General features: G+C 45.6%; 1 long non-coding RNA gene across 1 annotated transcript; it reads right to left on the bottom strand.

The window, feature by feature from the left end:
• Window positions 1-10,084: 10,084 nt before the first annotated feature.
• On the bottom strand, window positions 10,085-11,867 carry LOC114914309 (uncharacterized). The gene is made up of 3 exons (XR_012141935.1): window positions 10,821-11,867; window positions 10,506-10,564; window positions 10,085-10,404 (listed from the first exon to the last, which is right to left on the bottom strand). It is a non-coding gene; the product is annotated as an uncharacterized lncRNA (long non-coding RNA).
• Between the last annotated feature and the right edge of the window lie 10,256 nt (window positions 11,868-22,123).

Below are 22,123 nucleotides of genomic sequence, written 5' to 3'. Positions count from 1 at the left end.
TCCAGTTATGGATAGAAGAAGGGGCACCCTTCAGTAACCCCTTCCTACCGAACTGAGGGAAGAAATACTACCAATCCTTCACCGTGGGATGACGCTTGAAGGTGTAGAAGTATCTAAACAAGGAAAAGGTGGGCTGGACTTCGACTACATGACAAAGAGAGAGGAATCCTATCAAAAATCTAAAGGAGTTCGGTGCAACCGATGCCAGAGAAATATCCAAAAATCGAAAAAGAGCAATGACAAAAGGTGGCAGAGGAAGTCGGAGTCCGGCACGGAAGGCCTCCTGGTACAGGCAGAAGCAGCCGAGGGGAGGGGCACTAACCCGATCGGACAGGCCAGGAAGTTCCAGTTCGTACTCCGGAGGAACCCCATACTGAACTCTTATCAGTTGAAGTTCGTCCGGAGTCAGAGAACAAAGAATGGCATCCGGTGTAAAAATCGGATGAGGTTCGGCTCTACCTACCGGTTCATCTACCGTCTGAGGACCCTGGAAGACCGAGACAGACGAACTCCTAGAGCCGCTAGAACAAGAACCCCTGGAAGACATCTAGAATCACACGAAGACCACTTACAGAGGCAAAATCCCTAAAAATCGAGAAAAATCACGGACAAGGTCCCGGGGGACTGATGTGCAGACCAAGAGGAAGAAAAATCGAACGACAAAAGGAAGAACAAAAAGAGGAAGGAGTTTCGAGACTAACCTAGGTGATTCGAAGAAGTACGAAGGTGCGGAAAGGGGGACGGCTCAAGGAATGCCTAAGGCTGGGAAGGACGCTGAGAAAAATCGAAGTTCTCAGGAAGAAGAAGGATGCCAGAACGAGACCGTCGGATAGAGCGGGACTCTTGGAGGAGGAGCACGGGTTTAAATAGGCCCTGAGATCCGGCATAATGATGATTGCGAATCCCCTCTAGCCGGTCTCTTTCCACCGCATGTCCCACTCGCCGCAGCGGGCGGTTAAAAAGTGGCAGATGGCTGATAGTGCCTTTATTGCGTCACGCCTTGAGCACCGTTCCGCTGCAGGTTCCAAAAGAGCCTCTTCGGATCGCCTCGATTTGAAAAGACTCCGGCGCATGCGCATTAAATGCCAAAATATCTGAGGACGATCGTGTGCGGACATCGAGGGAGCAACTTTGGCTGTGACAATCTTTCTCACTTCCTTCATTCAAAATTCGAACTCGAAAGTAGGGGTACTGGTGTTGGGTATAAAATACCCTCAGTCAAAGTTCTTAACAGGGTTGACCCTCCCAAGACCCCTTCGGCTTTCAACCGCAGATGGTATCTCCCCAGACTTCTCCAACAGCCGGATTCCCACAGTACTGACTGAATTCCCCCGATGGACGAACTCCCACTGCACCACCCGAGCTCCTTCAACATGAGTTCCCCCAGTTATCTATTAAACCGCCCTAAGCGCTCACTAAGCTCCGCCGCCAGCTGACTTTCTATGACTATCAGCTGCTCCCCGAATCCCTTCCAGACTTCTTCCAGCCAGGTTCAACTCCAATCTGAACTACCCCGAACTCCGCCAACGGCTGAACTTCTCCAACGGTAGATTCCTACAACTACCAGATTTCAGCCCGGACTCCTACAGGAGCCGGATCTCGTCTCCGACCTCGACTGCGGAAAGGCTTCGCCCGGACTCCTATGGGAGCCGAACTCCGCCCACGATTTCACCTACAGACTTCGTCCGGACTCCTACGGGAGCCGGACTCCGCCCGCGACTCCAGCTGCAGGTAAATCTCGTCCGGACTCCTACGGGAGCCAGACTTCATCCCTAACTTTAATTGCAGGTAGACTTCGCCCGGACTCCTACGATAGCCGAACTCCGCCCGCGACTTCACTTGCAGACTTCGTCCGGACTCCTACGGGAGCCAAACTCCGCCCACGATTTCACCTGCAAACTTCGTCCGGACTCCTACGGGAGCCGGACTTCGCCCCTGACTTTAATTGCAGGTAGACTTCATCCGGACTCCTACGGGAGCCGGACTCCGCCTGCGACTCCAGCTGTAGGTAAACCTCGTCCGGACTTCTACGGGAGCAGGACTTCGCCCCTGACTTTAATTGCAGGTAGACTTCGCCCGGACTCTTACGGGAGCCGAACTCCACCCGCGACTTCACCTGTAGACTTCGTCCGGACTCCTACGGGAGCCAAACTCCACCCCCAACTTCACCTGCAGACTTCGTCCGGACTCCTACGGGAGCCGGACTCCGCCCGCGACTCCAGCTGCAGGTAAACCTCGTCCGAACTCCTACGGGAGCCGGACTTCGTCCCTGACTTTAATTGCAGGTAGACTTCGCCCGAACTCCTACGGGAGCCGAACTCCGCCCGCGACTTCACCTGCAAACTTCGTCCGAACTCCTATGGGAGCCGAACTCCGTCCGCGATTTCACCTGCAGACTTCGCCCAGACTCCTACGGAAGCCGAACTCCGCCCGTGACTTCACCTACAGACTTTGTCCGGACTCTTACGGGAGCCGAACTCCGCCCACGATTTCACCTACAGACTTCGTTCGGACTCCTACGGGAGCCGGACTCCGCCCGCGACTCCAGCTGCAGGTAAACCTCATCCGGACTCCTACGGGAGCCGGACTTCGCCCCTGACTTTAATTGCAGGTGGACTTCGTCCGGACTCCTACGGGAGCCGGACTCCGCCCCTGACTTTAATTGCAGGAAGACTTCGCCCGGACTCCTACGGAAGCCGGATCTCATCCCCGACCTCGGCTGCGGAAAGGCTTCGCCCGGACTCCTACGGGAATCGGGCTCCGTCCTCGACCCCGATTGTTGGTAAATTTCGTTCGGACTTCTAAGGGAGCCGGACTTCACCCCTGACTTTGATTGCAGGTAGACTTCGCCCGAGCTCCTACGGGAGCCAGACCTCGTCCCCAGCTCCAACCGCGGGAAGACTCCGTCCGGACTCCTGTGAGAGCCGGACCTCGTCCCTGACTTCAACTGAAGGAAGACTCCATCCGGACTCCTGTGAGAGTCGGACTCCAAGCTCCTCTCAGACGGGTGGCCAGCCACCTCAATCCGTCAGACACCCCAGCCGAACTCCGGCCGATAGGCCTGGACCCCCTGGCAGGCCACAGCAACAACCACGACTCTGCTCCACCTCCTGTGACGAATTCCACGCGGCTCCATCACCCCCTGGCAGGCCATAGCAACAATCATGACTCTGCTCCACCTCCTGCGACAGATTCCACATGGCTCCATCACTCCCTGGCAGGCCATAATAATGGCCACGATCCTGCTCCACTTCCTGCGACAAATACCGCACGATTCTTCCATTCTCTGGCAAGTCGCGACAACAGATGCCGCTCCGCTCCCCGTGACAGACTCCATGTGGCATGCCCCGGTGATAGCCACGGGTCCACTCCACTACTCTCCGCAACAAACTCCTCTTGACTCTGGACGGCCCACTGCCAGACGGTTACGGACATCGCTATCAGTTTGTTGCCCCCTCCGCCTATAAAAGGGGGACCCCAGATACATTATTCTCTAAGCTCTACTTTCTATCCCAAAACTCTGTTAAAATTTTCGTTCGAGCACTCCATTCTTGTTGAGGCAGAGAATTGACTTGAGCGTCGGAGGGTCTTGTCGGAGCAACCCCACCTCTGGTTTAGACTTCTTTTGCAGGTCCCGACGGCGACCGCGACTCCCTCAACTCCAACTTCTCCGATGCAAGCAGATTTTTGCACCAACAACGTCCAAGAGTTGGGCACCTCTTGTCTTGCCTTGTTTGGATAATCCTTGACTAGATATTTGATCTAGACAAGAACTCTTCATATCTCTCTATTTAAAATAAATTTTTTCATGAAATTTTTGAGAAACATAAAGCATTGAGAGACCTTTGAGTTGTCCAAAAATCAAGAAGAAAGAGTCTTGGAGCGTGGAGATCTAATAGATACAAAACTAGATGTCTGGGTTAGAACAAAGAGAAGAAGAAGAGGGTCTTCTTCTAGAGTTGCTGGGTTCATCTCTTCTCTTCCTCCATCTATAAGTTTTCTGAGAGTGTCTCAACTAAAACTCCTCCTACTTCTCGTCTTTGGAAGAGTCCAAATTAAAAAGAAGGAGGCATCTGATCGACCATCGAAGAAGGATCAGCACAGTACTAGCATACTGTGCTAATTTTCTAGACCATAATTTTTGATCGTGATTCGTGGGCTCGTGTAGACAACTCCTAGAAGCTGGATGCATGTGTGGCTTACAACATCATCCTCAAGCCTGGATCAGCAAAGTTAGAACATCTAACTTGCAAGGTAATAAATCTGATCTATTATATTTTACATACATTAGATGTAGTATAGAAATATGTTGATATGATCAACATGTAGTTTTTACTTTTTATATTTTAATTTTTGATTTAATGTCATATAATAATCATGTAATAAGATCTTAGATCTAGGGATTTTCTAATTTTATAAGATAAATTTTAATTTATTTTAGTCTTCCGCTGCATGATCTGAAAAAAGTTTTAAGATCTAACCCTGAAATTCTAGATCTAGTTCATTCAGCTATGATCTAGTTATCACCATAGCTATTTTATTTTAAGGACCTAATAATTTTAGAAGATTTAATTGATTTAGAGGAGGAGGTCAGATGAACCAGCTTATCATGATCCTCCCACTGGCTTCACCAAGTTAGCTTAAGGGAGACCATTTAAAAGGACTGGTCTAGGAGCACCTAAATCAGTCTCACTGATTTACCTAGCTGACATGGGTTAGCTCGAATAGTCAAGTGATCCGATCAAAACATAATTTCATCAAGAGACCAGATAAGTTCGATCGGTGGGAGGGTCTGCCAAAGCTTGCCTTAGACACCATCAGAAATGGTCAGGTAAACGGACTGCCAATTAAAAACTATCGATCTGGTTTACCTTAGACACCAACTAATTTAATTAGTTTCGATTAGATCAACCTAACAGTTCGTGCTAGACCGCTTAGCCAAGAATCAAGTCCATTTGGTTCTCGTTAAAGACATGAACTTGACTAACTACAACTATTGTAATTGATCTAAAAAATCCTTGACCTAATCTAAGACAACAATTGATTAGATTTAGTCAATTCTCTAATTAAGTACATCTTTAATCTAACCTTAGGTCTAATCCAATTAATAGACCTAATTCTCACTAACCCATTAACCCAATGTGTTATGATTTGTGTCTTTTAGGTTCTTCAATTCATAATCCTAGAACCTAATCAAATAACTTCTTAATTCTCAATTAAGTTTTGGGCTGAGGGTTGGGGTTCGACTTTTCGAAAAAAAATTTCATATTTATAAAATATTTTTACAACATGGTTCTACCAATCAAGTTACATGTTTGATTCATAATCAAAATGTAAGTGAAATAAGTATGAAACTACTTTAGATCTAATCTAAACAGGTTCATGTAATTGAAATAATTTCAACTTTAAACTGCGCAAATTTTTCAGATAAATATATGATGGTTCTTTGCGCGAGAATTATTAACAAAGAGATTTTATTTTAGATTTAAATATTTTTTAAATCTAATAAATCATAAATTTAATCTAGATCATATCTAACAAATTTATGATTAAAGATAGATCTATACGAATTAGGACAACCTTTGCACTGTAAAGGGTAAATCTTACAGCAGGACAACCTACAGTTCGTGATTGATCTAAAAATTTTAATTTCAGATTTAACAATCAGATTATAAATTAAATCTAATCTAAAAAATAATTTAAGCATGTATTAATAATCATATAATAAACAACCTGGGCTCTGATACCAATTGAAGGAACCAGATCTAGGGTTTCAGGGTTAGATCTTGAAACTTTTTCAAGATCAGGCAGTGAAAGACTAAAATAAATCAAAATTTATCTTATAAAATCAAAAAATTTCTAGATCTAAGATCCTATTGCATGATTATTATATAAAATTAATTCAAAAATTAAAATATAAAGAGCAAGAACTACATGTTGATCATATCAACATATTTCTATACTACATCTAATGTATGTAAAATATAATAGATCAGATCTATTACCTTGCAAGTTAGATGTTTTAACTTTGCTGATCCGGACTTGAGAATAATATTACGAGCCGCACACACGTCCGGCCTCTAGGAGTCGTTCACACGAGCCCACGAATCACGATCAGAAGTTCTGGTCTAGGAAATCAGCATAGTATGCTAGTACTGTGCTGATTCTTCTTCGATGGTCGATCATATGCTTCCTTCTTCTTGATTTGGACTCTTCCAAAAATGAAAAGTAGGAGAAGGAGTTTTAGATGTGAGATACTCTCAGAAAACTCATAGATGGAGGAAGAGAAGAGGTGAATACAGCAACCCTGGAAGAAGACCCTCTTCTTCTTCTCTTTGCTCTAACCCAAACACTTAGTTTTGTGTCTATTATATCTAAACGCTCCAACACCCTTTCTCTCTGATTTTCACATGCTCTAAAGATCTCTCAATGCTCTATAATTTATAAAAATTTTAAGAAAAAATTCATCTTAAATAATAAGATATGAAGAATCCTTGTCTAGGTCAAATACCTAGTCAAAGAAAATCCAAACAGGGCAAGACAAGGGGTGCCCAACTCTTGGGCACCCCCTTTTCTTTTTCTGTCATGGACCACTAGCAAAGGGTGCACAATATATGCCATAAAAGTCATGAAAATATCAAAAAAAAATTTGGATAAAATCAGTGCCATAAAGAAAGAGTTTTGGTTTCTTAAAATTCTACTCATAGAATTTGAAATCCAAACAAATTTCTACTTTGACTTAGTCCACAACCATATTCTATGTAAGAGAGAAAGAGTGGAAAGCTTTGAGCATACATGAAGGCTTGGGAGAGAAGATTTTATCGTACAAAATAAAAGAGAGTGAGCATGGGGGGCTAAGGTGGTGCAAGGTGAAATCCTAATCTTACTAGGATTCAATCTATGACTTGTTCAAATTTGGTTTCTCAAACCAAATCAAGCCAAAATCAAATCAACTTAATTAAAATAAGTCTTAATCCAATTAAAAATCTAATTTAATCAAATTAAATTAGATTTAAATATGATTTAATTTTCTAATTAAATTAGAAATTAGGCTGATCCAAGTCCTAATTGAACTAGAACTAGTTTTTACTTGCACTTGGCTTATCCAATAAACCAATTAGATTTAATCCAATCAAGCCCAAACTAAATCTAATTAAATCATATTCAACTGAACTTAATCTCAACCCATTGGCTTAATCAAATTAAGCCAATTAGCAATCGAATTGCTAATCGATCCTTCTGCAATACTTGCACTAGTTTAAATGCCAATCGTATTGATCGTTTATCCTAGAACGATTCTTAATCGTTGATCAACCATTCGATCGGATCGTGAACTCTAATGTGTGTGACCTCATAGGTCTGAACCTAAGCTGGTAGCACATGAATAAATTTTTATATCAATCGAAGTGACCATCTAGCAATGATACCCGCCAACCAGATAAGTCGAATGTATAGAACAACATCCTCAGAACCCATGCGGATATAGTTTTCATATAATTCATCTCCTTGACCAAAATGCTCATAGGATACCTCAGAGTTCAACTGTCAACTCTGATCAGGTTGTCCATATTGTATTTCAAAATATCAAATCCATCTGATAGATTAACCTGATCAAGATTTTGCTAAATTGAAATACAGCGACTCATTCTTCTCCAACTCTTAGAGTGGTCAATCTCATCTGGATCACACTCTGACTTTGCAAGTACTTGACTGTACCCAGAAGCCTTCCATCACTGAATTAGAAATTCGTTAGTCCAGTACCAAAGCACAGTGAGTTGCTTGCAAGTCACTAAGGCGATCTCAGGTCTAAGAGACACTTATACTTATATCCCATCAGAGACATTCTTGATAGCAAAATGCTCTGGAGTTGGTCACGTTCAATGATGATGTACCCTTACATCTCACCTGTATGCCATACCAGTGTCTCCACACTCCTTGGTTAAGAGGACATCCAACACATATGGCCTACAGCGATCTATGCTCGATAGAAGCTGTCGTCCTTATTAACAGCCTATCATTTGATCATGAACAGTTTTAAGGACTAATCGATAAATCCTCTCTTTATCGAACCTAAATAGTCCTAAGATCTTCATCACAATAACGGAGTTCATTAGAAGATAAAAATTTATGATAAAAATTACAATATAAGATTGCTCAACTGTCAACAGGTTGATGATTAACTTTTGGGACATATTTTCCAACAGTGTTTATTTTAGTTTTCTCAATAATGGTTCTATCGTATTGCTAATGCTACATGTTAATGATATGCTTATTACCTGTAAGCATGTACAAGAGATTCTAAGTTGAAATAGAAACTTAATTTTGAGTTTAAGATGAAAAACCTAGAAAGTGCCAAGAAAATCTTGGTATGCAAATTCATAGAGATATATCGACATAATGAGAAACTGTTGTTGATCCAGACATGATACATTGAGAAGGTGTTGGCCAAATTCAATATGAAGGAGGCCAAAGTTGTGAGTACACCTCTAGCTCAGCAATTTAGATTGTCTATGTAGCAATGTCCTCAGTCTAAGGAAGAGCATCAAGATGCTCGATGTACTGTATGCTAGTGTAGTTGGATGTTTGATGTATGCTATGGTTTATGCTAACCTGATTTATCACAGGCTATTAGTATTTTGAGTAGGTACATGGTAGATCCAGGAAAAGAGTATTAGAATGCAGTTAAATAGGTTCTGCATTATCTACAAGGCACATCAAATTTTGGTTTGTTATTTCAGAAGAGCACTGACACTGATGTTTTAGGTGGAGATCCTATTAGTTGGAAAGCGATGCTTCAGGATATCATAGCATTGTCAACAACAGAGACAGAGTATAGGAGAATGTTGTAGATATAATGACTAAGCCACTTCCAACAGTCAAGTTCCAGCATTGTCTAGACTTATGTTCAGGAGCGCTGAGGTGTGAAAACCCTAGAGTGAGGTGGTGGTCTTTTGTAGAGAGATGCTTTTGTTTTAAGTGCAGAAATTTGACCAAGTCAAAGATAAAAAATATTGTAGTTGACTTGGTCAACCAAGATACCCACATTATGTAGGTTTGTTTGGTGGTTACATGGGTTGTTTGGAGGTTACAGAGACATGATGGGATGTAGAGAGTGCGAGGTATCCATTGGTGGTTACGTAGGTTGTTTGGAGGTCACAGAGATGTGATGGGATGTAGCGCAGAGTACGAGGTTTCTATTATTTAAAACTCTTTCTAGTCCCTTCTATGTACCTCTATATAAGAGGTGTATTTGCCATATATATTTAGGTATAGTAGCAATTATTTTTTTCTCATCTATTTGGAGCTATGGCAGTGGCTTGGGAGTTTTTCGTTGGTAAAGAAAATTTGGATTACGTAAATCCTAATGTCTTTATGTGATTTGCTCTTATCTATTTTACTGTATTAGTTATCTTTGGCACACAAATATGCTCGTAGTAACACAATTTTATTTAATTATTCCACTGCACCACTAGTTCTATAACATCTCCACACATATAAGCCAAAGTCAACACCTGTATTTTAGGTAGGTACCTTCTTCAGAAGGTTGCATGAGCAACGTAAGCCCTTTGCTGCATGCAATTCATAAGATGACATCTTAAACACTGCTTGGACCAGATCCTCAAGTGGCCCATAGAAAAGATACTGTAAATCCACCCCTTATCTCGGAATAAATTACTGGATGGCCTATGCCTCCCATTATCAACAAAAAGATAAGTGATAGAGTAATTAAATATGACTATTACAGTTTTGCTACACCAAGAGCTTATGAGTAAGGATGAGAAATAAAAATCACATGAATTTTTTATTTTGCCTTCCAAACATGTAACGTGATTTCATATTGGGTCCATCGTAGGTACAAATGGGCCCGATGGCAGCACCCAACGCTTTGCTGACTTGAATGAACCCAGAGCATTTTAGGTTGTAGCAGCCTGTTGATTGATGGTACTTATCGCCCCTTGCAAAAACAACCGCAAACTACACAAGAAGACTCAACAACAAACACAAATGAGAAAGGCGAGAGATGCTTTGAGTGTGTTTGGAATCACAGAGATTTTTATTTTTACTGAAAAATGAAAACTGAGAATAGAAAATAGGGGGGACCAAGCATGCTTTTTGTTTCTAAGCTAGTCCTTTTCATATATTTTCAAAACCATATACATCATGTTCGACATTCACTGGCAGATTTGAAGAAATGGGATATGGGATTGTCCCTGGGCTCTTCTTCCCATATCTTTCGACAGAGCTAGCTCTCAGCACATCTTTTTTCTTGATCCTCCTAATAGGGATGGTGCCCTCGGGGCACCTCCCATTTTGATGCCAAAGCTGAGGTATGGGGCTACATTCCATCTTTGATGCCACTTCGTTCTCATCGTATAGGCCTGATGGGGTGAAACTTGGCCTCATCTGAAGATTTTGCACCAAGTACATAAAGAGACCAACAGAATCATCAAGTAATAGGGGAAGAATTCGAGAAAAAGAGGAAGTGAGCGGGAAAGAGTGCGCACCTGGTATGGCTGGCTCTATGGTATCTCCGTCCGGGCTTGTAAAAAAAAAACCACAGAGCCTAGATTGCACCGAATGAACGAAAAGAATAAAACTGAAGTATATAAACTATCCATATATAATATAGAATGTTGACTACTTTGGCTTTCTTCTTTTTTTTTTTAAATAAATAAATACTTTGTAAATTGCTTTTTATTTAAAACAATTCAGAAAATCTAGTGAAAACTCTTTCGGAACAAACAAAAAATATATTTTTAATCCTAGAAAGCCAAAAGAATAAAAAGAAGAATAAATAAGAGAATAGTAAAATAGCCGACCTTGATGCTCTTGACAGCAGGCTTATTCAACTGCTTTAAGAGCCGCCGCACCATCAATTGCTGTGCACCATGATCTTAATTCACCAAAGGAAGATCATCACCAGCAATAGCGCCAATAAGCCATAGCTCATACTGAGCTGTGCCTTCATCGTCCCCTTCTTTTAACCCTTTTCCAAAGAAAATAAAATAAATATACCATCCAACGTATAAATCAAAATTTTTTGTCAAAGTATATCTTATATTAATGAAGTGTATCTTAAGTTACAATTTATTCCCCCAATTAATTACAATATACGAATTCTCTTAGCAACACAATCAAAAGAAGTTTAGTCCAACATAACCTATAAGCTGTGGTGTGTTTTTGGCATATGTTATGCAGCCATTCGTTATTTATGTCAGAAATAACATGCATATTTAACTGTTGATAGATTCAGTCAGATAAGCATATGGCCTATGAGGATTTTTTTTTTCTTTTTTTTTCTTTCTTCATTGGGGTGAAAAACAGGGGAAGAAAGGTGGACCGCAGCTGTGGTCGTGGTGAGCAATGCCGGAGGGTCGGAGACGGCCCGGCCAAAACAATTATGAGAAAGGCCGAAAACAGGGAGTTCTGTATGCTTTGAGCATTGATCGTCCACCGGCGGAAATCGCCCCACTCTCTGATCATCAGGGGAACTCGGCCGAGGGCTCCACAAAGAATAACAGCCGCAGCGATCGTCGGAAAAAGGGAAAAAGTAATCAGAAAAAGAGGGTGGGCGGTTTTTTCAACTTGATTTCCAGCTAAATCAAGGCCGGAAAGAATGGTTCAAGGCTAGGGAGAGCAGACGAGAGTAAGGGCAAGCTTTACCTTGGCTCCGTGAGCGTGGAGTCTTCGGACGGAAAGAACGAGAGCCGGTGACGCGTGGGCTAGTGGTTAGGAACGAGAAATGTATGATCCATCAACTTAACGTGATGAAGTTTCTTAAAAAAAATTTTGTACGGTAGATACGGTACTCTCTATGGAAAACTCGGAGCTTTCCTGAAAAACTGGGAGCGGTCATTCAAGTGCCGTTGGAGTTCCAAACAAGCCGTTGCCGTTTGACCTGGTGGACTGAAGGAGGCAATCTGAATTTGAATTCGAAAGGGATAGGCAAGAGTTGCTAGGGATAAGGATGGCTTTTAGTAGGGAGTTTGCTCTTGGAGCGGCGGAAGAAAGAGATAGATCAACCAACAAGATAGCCGAACTAAGGTGCTAGTTGATCACTTATGATTATATTGTTATGTAAAATAAATCATGCACGTGACATGCAACAGAAAATCTGCGGCCACTATGAAACAAATAAATTTTCCCTCGTTAGTATGGTTAATACCTTATCTGGATGGATAGTGAATATATATATCAAACAATGATTAACGCTATTATTATTATCTAACTACATCATTGTAATACTACTTATAAATTATTATTATTAGCATCATCACTATTATTATTATTTGCTAACTGTGAATGTCAAAATGCAAAAGTGAGCTAATCTTGGAATTATTATTATTTCATCTGCCGTTCTCTATGTCAATATGTGTATGGAGAGAGATAATGGTTTTTTATATCATGTTTGGCAAACAGATACGATGACAGCTATTTGACATTTTCACTCTTTACCTGAATAAAATAATATTTTTAAAATTCAGATCTTCAAGTCACAAAAAATATTTTCCGACTACTGGCAGCAACGATGGCAAAAGCAAAACAATTACTTTCTTATCATGTTCTCTTATTTCTGAGCATAATGTTCGGCAACAATTATTTTATTTATAAACAAATCCAAGCTGGACTAAATATGGTAGATAACATCTGTTAAATTCTCTGAGATACTCTTTCTTCCTTGGAGGCTAGTGGACTCTTACAGGAATATATTATATACCAGACACCCTCCTAATTACTATGGACTCATGATCATGGCAACATATTTTTCTAAAACCAAGACAGAGAGATTTGCGGTAAACCTTACCAAACTCCAAAACTCCTCCTGGCCTTGTAATGCTACTGCGTATGCCAAAAGAAAAATTGCATCCCAGAAATAAGTTCTCAAATGCCATGAAAATGAGACTTGGAGGCGGAAAATTGGCCTCACAAAGGAAAATAACCAACCTATGGTTGGCTTAGCAAAAATTTGGCAAGATCGTTGAGCTACTTTATTGGAACAATCTTTTCCACTAGCTCCACTTTTCCCTCGAGCTTTGTGTCAACTTGTACATCGACAGGAAGAACACATCCTTCCAACATGAGTACTAATTGGCTTGTATGAAAATTAACCATGCAAAATGCTCGTAAAAACACTTAACAAATTTTGAACATGAAGCCAACTCAAAATAAAAGGGCACGACTACTCTACGTTCCACATATACTTTAGCCAAATCACTGCACCCCACCAACAAACACCCTTTTGATGTTGTTCGGATCATACATTTTGTGCGAAAGAATGATTCATTTTCTTTTTGCGATGTGCATCGTTGCATCGTACAATAGCTGATATGAGATTTGTGTAGGTAGATGAAAAAAAAGGAGTTGGAAATGCTGTGAGATCCGTACAAGACATGATCCAATGATTGGTGTTGCGGAAAAAGGAAAAAAAAAAAAAAATCAATCATCCGTTCACATAAAAGATACAACCTGAACCCTGCAAGAGTGGGTAGTTGGGTTCATGCATGGCTTTAGGGGATTACAAAGCAAGCTTGGCCATTGTGTCTGAGAACGTATGGAATACAATGTAGGGCCAAAGCCAAACCAACATTCACAAAACGAGGGGTGTGCGTCAACATGGGTGGTGCCAGCTTCCTCCATACCCACATGGTTCAAAAGAAAATTTGAAATATAGATGTGAACCAGTTCGGATTAATTTGGATTCTCACCCTGATCCATGAAGGTGGTGTAAGCCGGCCAGGATTAATTTGTGTTGCGGTCAATCCCCCCGTCGCTCGATCGTCGGTGTCGCGTACCTGCAAGAAAAGTTCTCACAGACTTGAGACGTCTCCGGCGGAGACCCTTCGACGGTCAAGTCAGAGAGGAGACTAGGCAACAGTGGAAAATCAGGGGCTCAGTGGGAGGGAGAGAGAGAGAGCTCAAGAGCTAAGAGGCACTTCAGAGAGCTTGAGGAAGCTTGCTCAAAACTTACCAAGACTGTTGCCTTACCCCATTTTATAGTAGAATGCTGTATGGTCCCGTCATTAATAGTGCAGACAACTGAGGAGTTGTCAAATCGTTCTGGGTTGTCAAGTCACTGGGATTAATCCATATTCTTGATAGGACAATGCCCCAGGACAGCCATACCGCATGTCCTTGACAGGACAACTGCCCATAGCGGTCGTACGGCATTTGGGTGGACTGGCCGACTATATGTCGGTATTCGACTGCTAAGTGATGACTCGGAGACACCGTCGGCTGGTCTGATGCCTTGTGAAAGTCGGACGTCGGCTGCCACCCCCGACAGTGAGTCGGTGATTTGGACTCGATCGCTTGGCCGGTCGGAGACAATATGAGTCTGTTCGGCCGACATACCTTCGATCGGATATTGTCAGCAGCCATTGTCGGCAGTCATCGTCGGAATCGTCCGTCGGTCCGGTCGGTAGAGTCGGACGTCGGTCGGACCAGTCCGAGGGTAAGTCGGCGTACAGGGGTCGGTCGGTATATTCCAACAGTTGCCTCCCCCCACTCCTGAGTCGGATGTCGTATTGGCCAATGTTTTCACGTGGGCGACGGCTTCGAGCGAAAGGAGTGGTTTTCCATCACGTCATGCTCTGACTCTGACGATCGTACCAACGAGCGATCCGGTGTCGGACGTCCCATTGGGAACGCAAACCACCATCTCCTTGAAAATGTGAACCACCGTCTCTTTGGGAATGCGAACCGCCGTCTCCTTGAGAACACGAACCACCGTCGATTAACGAATTTTGAGATGCAATTTTTCTGCCATGTGTCAGGGGGCTATTAGGCCGGAACCGTTCACACGGATGGAGGCGACGTGGCTTGATCTGGTGACAGGTGCGTCGAACCGTCGGACCGAGGAAAGATCCAGGTGCTGCCATGTGTCAACATCCGAGAAGCCCTCGTTCGGCGTGCTTTCATCTCGACCGTTGAAGGGCCTTATATATATGCGGCCACTTATATCCAAAACTTCACTTTTTGCTGCAAATCCATTCCTGACGTTGAGGCTCTGTCAAGTTGTCCCCTAGTCCCAAGTAGTTATCTCTGTCCTCTTCCTTTGAAAGCCCTCTCGAAGTTTTCTTTTCCGTGCCTGTTTCCTTGCATCCTTTCTCCTTTGCCATTTTTCTCTTTGTTCTCCTTTCTGGGGCTAGCATTATGGTTAGGACCTCTCCTCGAGGAAGTCAGTTGGGGAACCCGACCGACGATTCTCGATCGACCCCGAAGGTAGAGGCTTCTTCACTTTCGGAGCAGAATATCGAACGGCTCAGGGAGCAGTACGGTATCTCGGAGCAGTTCGAACTCTTTGCCCTTGGGGCTGAGGGTCGGGTTAACAACCCGTCTTCGGGCCAGGTGGCCTTCTATGTCAAGGACTTCAAGCAGGTCTTCGCTTCCCGATTCCGGAGTTTGTCCGGAATGTTTTGGATTATTACAGGCTTTGTCCGGCGCAACTGGCACCGAACTCAGTCCGGTTAATAATCAGTTTTGCTCTGTTGTGTCGGCTTTTGCCGATCTTTCTCCGCATTTCTCTCTTCCGAGCGTTCTTCATCCTCCAACCCCACTCGGAAGCTCGAGGGTGGTGATTCTTCAATGCTTGGAAGGGTCTTTCGTTTATTACCGGTCTTCCATCATCGATCTACGGATGGAAGAACCAATTTTTCTTTGCTTCTTCTTCGCTTCCTTGGGGGTTCCCTTCCCACTGGGGCGATCCTCGGACTCAGCCGAATGAAAACAGTCGGGTGGAGACTGGAGACCGAGAGGACTTTCACCGACTGAAGGATGTGTCGATGCCGAAGCAGAGGGAGGTCATCACCGAGTAAGCTCTGTACGACGTCGGCCTGAGTTCGATTCCCTGTTTAGGTACAGTTCGATCTATCGGTCATTTTTTTTATCTTTTTTATCCATCTTTGGTCTTGTGCTAATCTTTTGTTGAAATTGCAGGCATGCCATCGAGAGTGAGGCTGACAAATGCCGATATTCGACAATATGCGGTGCGAAAGAGACCGACACCCGGGACCAGACCTTCGCGGCCTCCCAAGAGGCCTCAGATATCATCACCGACCGACATTGCGACAGCGGCAGCGCAACCCGACACCGAATGTGTGTCGGGCTACGAGCCGGTCATCACTCTGTCGGCACCGACGGTGCCACCTGAGGCGCCGTCCGAGGAAGGGGCGGCTGAGGGGGCAGCTGAAGGAGTGTCGGCTCCCCCACTCACGAAAGAGGTTCGGGCCGAAGTATGTGAGCTCGAACGACCTGCGACAGCCCCCGTCGCGTCCTCGGGAGGGACCCAGTCGAGCTCGAGCTTCCCATCTCTCTCCGACCTCCGAGCCTGGGCGACCGACCAGGGGAAGGCACCGATGGCACCGACGGACGACACAAGGTCGGTGGGCCGCGTCGCGTCATCCGATGTCCAGGTTCCCAAAGGAGCGTCGGCCCTGGCCAACCACAATTTGGCTAGGAGGTTGTGTCAAGCGACCATCCTCCCAGCCGATCGGGAGCTTCTGAAGGGTCGGCCGGCATCCGACATGCTTTCTGCTTTTTACCCGACCATGATCCAGGTGAGCTCTTCTTCTTTTCCTTTCCCCTTCATTGTTATTTCTATCACTTCATTTTTGTGACGACCAGCCTTCTATTTGCAGCTGATCTACAGCATGTCCGAGCTGGAGGCCGGGTACCGGAGGTTCGACGACATCCGGGCGGCCTGGAATAATTGGGCTGAAACCGTCGAAGCGGAGAAGGAAATGCTGGTGGACCAGCTGAAGTTGTCGGTCGACCATGTGGCTAGGCTCGAGGAGGAGATCTCCTGACTCACTAATGGCCTAGCCACTTCGGAGGCCGAACTTCAGTCGGCTCATGAGCAGATCTAGCGCAAGACCCGCTCCGTTCACCGACCACGATGGGAGCGGGATGGCTGCGTCAGGGAGCTTGAGGCCGAGCGCGAACAGCTTCACGTTAGCCTGGAGAATCTGGCTAAGGCCGAGGAGAACTTATCCTCCACCCAAGCCGACGCCGACATAGCGAAGGTGGAGGCGGAGGCCAAGGAGGCGCTGAGCCGGGCGGTGGAGGACTTTCATGGCTCGGATGAGTACCGGAAGGAGCTCCTCGAGAGCAACTTCGCCTCCTACCGGATGGGGTATGAGGACGCCCGGGACACGATTCAGAGTCTGCACCCGGAGCTCGACCTGAGCAGCATTGTCCCTTCAGGGTTGGAGGACCAAGCCGCAGAGGGGGAGGCTGACCCACTGCCGACGAAACGAGTTGCCAAAGATGAGGCGGCTCCAACCCCCGGTCCCTCCCCAACCCAAGCGGGCATGCCAGTTGCTTCCGAACTCTACCCGGTGCAAGAAGTCGACTCCGATGAATAGTCAGAGTATCTGCCCGTTATCTTTGTATTTCTTTTTTTCTGTTTAGTCTTTGATATCTGTAATCGGGCTTCGTCCTAATTTTGTAACCAGACTTCGATCCAATTTTGTAATCGGGCTTCGGTCTAATTTTGTAAGTCATTTTAACTTAACAAAATCAAAGACTTTTCACACTTTTTCCCGCATGCGGTTGAATGTGTTTAATTTACCGAGCCATCTCCGAGTGCATAGGTCGTAGCTCCGACATATCTCATTAGGACGTTCGGTAGGATCTAGCATAGTCGATCAAAGTAGTCAGTAGCATGCACCGTGCCAAGGACAGCACAAGCCTCGATCGCAAGCCGGCATCTCGACCGTCATACAGATAGCATAGGATCCGATGGTCAAGAACCATACCGATTGTAGGTCGAATGTCTGCCGCCCAGACCTTGGTCGGGCATGTACGTCAGGCCGAGTGTCGGTCGATCACCGAACGTAGCTCATTGACACGATCATTCCATAGAGTCTGATAGTCGAGTAGTGTCCGACGTATTCGGATAGGATAACGATGAAGAGTCGAATATCTGTTGTCTGATCCTTGATCGGGCATGCACATCGGGATGCATGATAAATGGTGGCAAGCCGAATATCCTTCAACCAGTCGTGACCAAGTTGATTTGTCGCAAGTCGAATACCTATTGCCCAGACCTTGGTCGGGCAGGTACGTCACGGTGTATGATAAATGGTGGCAAGTCGAATATCCTTCGATCGGTCGTAACCAAGTCGGCATGTCGTAAGTCGAATACCCGTTGCCCAGATCTTGATCGGGCAGGTACGTCGCAGTTGTCTTGGCATTTTGCCCTCTTTAGTCGAAGCTAAGTCGGTAAGTTAGCTAGCCGCGTTGTTCGAGAGCCGACTGTGGAAGGAGCGCGGCTTTAACTTAGAGAGGTTTCATCGCCAGTGCTGGCCTTCCATTAGTGTAGACAAAATGGTTCTCGTAAGAGTCATGTGTCATCGACGATCGAGCCATAGATTCGACGATCGAGTCGTAGACTCGGCTAGAGTCGGCAATCGAGTCGTAGATTCGACGATCAAGTCGTAGACTCGATGTAGAGTCAACGATCGAGTCATAGATTCGACGATCGAGTCGTAGATTCGACGATCGAGTCATAGATTCCCAACGAGGCGTGGGGCCCAAGTCGGGACGTTGAGGCTCGTACTTCTGACGAGGGCCAACCCTCGACGGAGGGCCAAACTTTGTAGACTCTAGAATTTTGAAATTGTATTGTATTCCGAGCAAGAGGGGCATACAGAATTCATTGATAATATAATTTTAGGTTGTCAGCATTCCAAGTCCGGAGAATGGCCGTCCCTTCCAGGGTTTCAAGTCGGTAGGTGCCAGGCCTGTAGGTGTCTGCTATCTTGTAGGGTCCTTCCCAGTTTGGAGATAGTTTTCCTTGATCCTAAGGCTTCGAGACTTCCGCCCTCCTTAGAGCCAGGTCTCCGGATCTGAAAGACTTTGGCCTAACTTTAGTGTTGTAGTATCGTGCCACTCTTTGTCGGTAGGAAGCCATATAGGGTTGAGCCTCACGTTGGAGCTCGGGTAGGAGGTCCAAGTTGGCTCTTCGATACTCAGAGTTGTCCAGTTCATGATATTGCTCAACTCTAGTCGATGGTAGCCCGATCTCTAGTGGGATCATTGCCTCCATCCCATAGGTCAGGTTGAAAGGAGATTCCCCGATCGGGACCCGGGGTGTCGTTTGGTATGCCCACAGGATCGAGTGCAACTTTTCGACCTAGAGGCCTCTGGCTTCATTCAGTCGAGTCTTCAACCCATACAGAATGGTCCGATTGGTTACTTCGACTTCCCCGTTGGACTGTGGATGGCCGACCGAGGTTAGTCTGTGCGTGATATGAAATCTCGTACAAAATTTTCTGAAATCATTATTATCGAACTGTCGCTCATTATCGGTGATGATGGTGTGCGGTAGTCCGAACCTAGAGATGATGGATTTCTGGACAAAGTTTTTCATCTTGCGCTTGGTGATTTATGCCAGGGGTTCGACCTCCATCCACTTGGTGAAGTAGTCGATTGCGACGACTATAAACTTTCTTTGGCCAGACGTCAGAGGGAAAGGGTCGAGTATGTCGATCCCTCATTAGGCGAAGGGCCATGGGCATACTTCTGACACAGCTCACACCTCTGAACCAGGTCAGCCGCATCTTTCTTCATGGTGAGCCAGTAGTAACCTTGCCACAGGACTTTGTAGGCCAAGAATTTGCCCCCCAGGTGACTCCCGTAGATCCCTTCATGCACCTCTCTAAGTGCGTAGTCTGCATCCGTCGGTCCCAGGCACCGTAGCAAGGGAAGGGAGAACGACCTTTTGTAGAGTCGTCCGTCCATCATTACATACTGGGAGGCCACCCACCGGAGTCGCTTGGCTTCCACGGGATCTTCGGGGCTGGTTCCGTCAGTCAGGTACTGAACGATCGGGTCCATCCAGCTTGGCTCGATCGTCAGTTGGAGTACCTCCTCAGTCCTGTCGATGCTCGATTGCTCAAGACTCTCCACGAGTGTCCGGCCCAAAGCACCGTAGGCAGATGTCGCAAGCCTAGAGAGTGCATCGGTCCGAGCATTCTCCAACCTGAGAATGTGCGAAATCTCAAAATACTTAAGGTGTGCCACGAGATCTCTCACCTTCTGGAGATATTTCGTCATGGTCGAGTCCCGCGCTTCGAATTCACCTTTGACTTGCCCCACAATCAGCTGGGAGTCAGAGAAGACTTGGAGGCTGTCGATCCCGAGCTCCTTCACCACTCTCAAGCCAGTGAGAAGTGCTTCATACTCGGCTTAATTATTGGAAGCTTTGAAGTTGAATCGGAGGGCATACTCGGTAACCACTCCCTCTGAGTTGGTGAGCAGGAACCCGACCCCGCTCCCTTGGGCATTGGAAGCTCCATCTATATGTAACACCCAGGTTGACCCGGGGTCAAATTCAGAAGTCGCAGCTTCTTTGGAGCTCCCATCTTCCGACATTTGGTTGGCTGTCGTGCATTGCGCAATAAAGTCGGCCAAGACTCAGGCTTTTAAAGCAGGTCGCGGTCGGTACTGGATGTCAAACTCACTCAACCTCACCGCCTATTTTGTCAGTCATCCTGATGTGTCGGGGTGGTGGAGGATCGCCCTCAGGGGCTAGTCGGTGAGGACCACGATGGCGTGTGCTTGAAAATACGGACGGAGTCATTGTGCGGATATGACCAAGGTAAATATCATCTTCTCCGCCCTTGAGTACCGAGTTTCAGCCCCATGGAGTACTTTGCTGGTATAGTATATGGGCTGGTGAGTTCGGCTCTCGTTCTCCCGAACGAGTACCAAACTTACAGCCTCTGGGGCGGTGGCCAAAAAAAGGTACAATGTTTCTCTGACCTCTGGCTTTGCAAGTAGGGCTGAAGAAGCCAGGTACTTCTTCAAATCTTCAAAGGCTTGCCGGCACTCATTCGGCCAAGAGAAGTCCTTCGTCTGCCTCAACGTTTTGAAGAATGGGAGGCATCTCTCAGCCGATCGAGAGATGAATCGACTGAGCGCGATGATCTTTTCATTGAGCTGCTACACCTCTTTTTTCTTGTTCGGATGCTGCATGTCGATGATCGCCTTTATCTTCTCAGGGTTGGCCTTGATTCTACATTGAGAAATGAGGAACCTGAGGAACTTCTCCGAAGCTACCTCGAAGGTGCACTTGGTCGGATTTAGTTTCATCCGATATTGTCGAAGAGTGCGAAAGGTTTCTTCCAAGTCTTGAACATGATCTGAAGCCCGTGTGCTCTTCACCAGCATGTCGTCCACATACACCTCTATGTTGCATCCAATTTGATCCTTGAAGATCTTATTGACGAGGCGTTGGTAGGTGGCTCCAGCATTCTTCAGACCGAAGGGCATTACTCTGTAGCAGTAAAGGCCCTTGGCGGTCACAAAGGCCATATGCTCTTCGTCCTCAGATGCCATCCGGATTTGGTTATATCCGACGAAGGCATCCATGAAGCTGAGTAGTCAATGATCGGACGTCGCATCCACCAGTTGGTCGATCTTCGACAGTGGAAAGCTGTCCTTCGGATAGGCCCGATTCAAGTCGGTGTAGTCGATACAGATCCTCCACTTTTCGTTGGCTTTCTTCACCATGACAACATTTGCGAGCCAGTCGGAATATGTGGTTTCTTTGATGAAGTCCACCTCGAGTAGCTTGTCCACTTCCTCGTCGATGGCCTTCTGCCTTTCGAAGGCGAAAGTCCGTTTCTTCTGTCTCATCGGCTTCACGCCAGGGGCGATGTTGAGTCGGTGAATCATTATTTCCAGAGGTATGCCGGACATATCCACTGTCGACCAAGCGAATATGTCGGTGTTAGCTTTCAACAGCTTTATCAACTGCTGTTGTGATAACCCAGCCCGATGGGCCAAAAGCCCACTAAGCCCAAAAAAAAAAAAGGAAGAAGACTCCCGATCGGAGTCTTCCCCTTCCCTGGTTTCGATCAGGAATCAGAGTCCTAAGGCCATTAAAAGATCCTAAGACGAGCCTTATAAGAACCCCCCTCCTCTCCTCTAAGAGAGGATACAACAATCATCGACGATCGTCGGAGTTCTTCTCCGATTTTTTCGATTGAAGCCGCGGCCCCTCGACTCGTGCTCGCCACGATTTCACACCAGTGGGGGTCATCGGAGGTTGTGGTAAGTCCTTCCTCCTCTTTCTCCCTTCTCTCCCTTCTTTCCTGTGTCGGTGGGCATGACTGTT

The sequence above is a fragment of the Elaeis guineensis genome, chromosome 6 (genome assembly GCF_000442705.2).
Source record: "Elaeis guineensis isolate ETL-2024a chromosome 6, EG11, whole genome shotgun sequence".
Taxonomy (NCBI): domain Eukaryota; kingdom Viridiplantae; phylum Streptophyta; class Magnoliopsida; order Arecales; family Arecaceae; genus Elaeis; species Elaeis guineensis.
The sequence above is the reverse complement of the archived record's forward strand: the minus strand, read 5'-3'. Positions and strand labels throughout refer to the sequence as shown.